This window comes from Pseudoliparis swirei, chromosome 20 (genome assembly GCF_029220125.1).
Source record: "Pseudoliparis swirei isolate HS2019 ecotype Mariana Trench chromosome 20, NWPU_hadal_v1, whole genome shotgun sequence".
NCBI lineage: Eukaryota > Metazoa > Chordata > Actinopteri > Perciformes > Liparidae > Pseudoliparis > Pseudoliparis swirei.
The window spans coordinates 11,996,581-11,999,244 of NC_079407.1; positions in this window are offsets into that span (position 1 = coordinate 11,996,581).

Here is a 2,664-nt window from a genome sequence, read left to right on the forward strand (position 1 = left end):
AGAGCTCGTTTGACTTGCAGCCCACCTATAGGAGAGGCGATCCGTGCCGCACGTGGTTGACGTGAGCAGAGCGAAATGGTATGCGGGGTTGTTAATGCCGTGGGAGTGTAAACAGGTTTTGTATAAATTGGTGTTTTATATAATTTCATATGTTCATTCTAAATGTGTTCGTGTGTTCTTGTGTTGCGCAAAAAGAGCAAGAACAAAAGTAATTTCAACTTTAGGGGGTTAGGAAAAAATGTAGTTGCATCTTGAACAATGGGTTCAAACTCTTTAATTGTGAAGCAGACCACATCATTTTACACCAACGTTGAAATTGCACTTTGAAAGTTGTGCATTAGATTAGATTAGATTAGATATTCCTTTATTAGTCCCACAGTGGGGACATTTCAGGATCACAAAAGCGGGTGCACATTAGAACATAAATAAAAGATAAAAATAAAACACAAAACACACACTATAGGTAATATATACACTACCGTTCAAAAGTTTGGGGTCACTTAGTAATGTCTTTATTTTTCAAAGAAAAGCACTGTTTTTTCAATAAAGATAACATTAATCAAAAATACACACTATACGTTGTTAATGTGGTAAATGACTATTCTAGGTGGAAACGTCTGGTTTCTTATCTCCAGAGGTGTATAGAGGCCCATTTCCATCAACTATCACTCCAGGGTTCTAATGGTACATTGTGTTTGCTAATCGCCGTAGAAGACTAATGTCTGATTAGAAAACCCTTGTGCAATTATGTTAGCACAGCTGAAAACAGTTATGCTGGTGATATAAGCTATACAACTGGCCTTCCTTTGAGCTTGAAGTTTGAAGAACAAAATTAATACTTCAAATATTAATCATTATTTCTAACCTTGTCAATGTCTTGACTATATTTTCTATTCAATTTTCAATTCATTTGATAAATAAAAGTGAGTTTTCATGGAAGACACGAAATTGTCTGGATGACCCCAAACTTTTGAACGGTAGCGTATATATATATATATATATATATATATATAATATATATATATATATAAAAATAAAATCAGAATCTGAATTCTGATTATGATTCTGATATATATAACTTCAAGGGATAATCATACGAGATGATGAGACAGGCCGGCTGAAAATAAGAAAGAAGACACCTCTGATTATTTGAACGGTCCCAGTTGTTACGCCTCAGAAAACGTCTCATCCTTGAAGTGTGTTCCATCAACTGTCAGATGCAGAACGGAGGACAGGAAGGCAGCCGGTGACGCTGCAGTCGCCCTCCTCTCTGCGGCACTGTTCGCTCCTCATACATCCTCTCATACTCTCGTCATTGTAGCCTACGTCGCACAGCGTCATCACAGCAGTTGATAAGTAAATCGAGAACACTCATCCAAAGACAAACACGCACACGCGCACGCACGCGCACACACAATGGGAAGACGTCATGCACCAGTGTGCATTGTTTATCGCGTCCTCTCGCAAAGTCCCTCCTCTCCAATTTTTTTCTTTCGAGGATACTCGTAGCCTACATGTGCCTTTGTGTCTCAAACCGCTGCATAAAACTGAGTTAGCCCCCCCCCCCCTTTCTTTCTTGGTGACTGATTTAATTTAAAGGTGAGAGTAACAAGTTGCTCAGAATAGATTTGCTGTGCCTTTTTTCATGCAGCTAGCAGTAAATGGCCTCGCAGTATTTCCTACATGTTTTTTGATCAGCATATGATAATATATACAGGTGCTTTTATTTCACCACTGGGGGGCACCAACATCATTACATTTTAGAAATGCTACACCATTAACTTTGTTTAAATTCCATTGCCACCACGTGACATTTATAGAGTAATATACGATATGACCCTGATTTGACGAGGAACATCTATGAATGGGGCGAGACATTTGTGTCTGGAGATAGTGCTTGTTTATTTTTCTTGCAGGCATTGCAGTGTACATTAGCGTGACACTATAGCTTCAAAATGCAGCTGTGCGCTTCTATAGATGAACATTGAAGCTGTAACGAGCATGTTGGCCTTTGTGAGATAATAATTACAATGAGCAGTTACTATTTGGGCTTGAAATGTGTTCTCTTTCATTTAGCTCAATGTTCACTCTGCAGTTGCATGCTGACTGAAGTTTCCCCAATATGATTATTGTTTAATTTGCATGGTGGCCATGAGGATGTTGTCTCCCACACATTGCTCAATGAAGATGATTGGATAAACCTGATGAAAACAGACCATTTCTCCCAGGTAAAGGAAAACAAACATGACACGTTTATAAATAATATTTAAATAAAAATACTTATTGCAACAAAGTGTTATGTTAAATATGGTAATGTTTACTAAATCCTAAATTTGAATTACAAAAAAGTTAATATTTGCGCTTTCTTTCTTTTAATGTTCACCTACCAAGTCAAAAGTTTGACTTACTAAATCACAATTACAGTGAGAAGGTTAAACATTTGTATCTATAGATCATAACTGCTACACCGCGCATGTTTTTACCTGAAGGTATTTTAATGCCCAATATGAGTTGCTACAGCTTCCAGCCCCGTCACCCTTTAAAGGTGTGGAACTAAAAATAACAGGTGAATGATTTAGACTGACTAAGAACGTTATAAAACACTGATAAATCCAATAATTTAGAAGCTCTGAATGTCAAGACATCGGCAAACATTCATTTAAA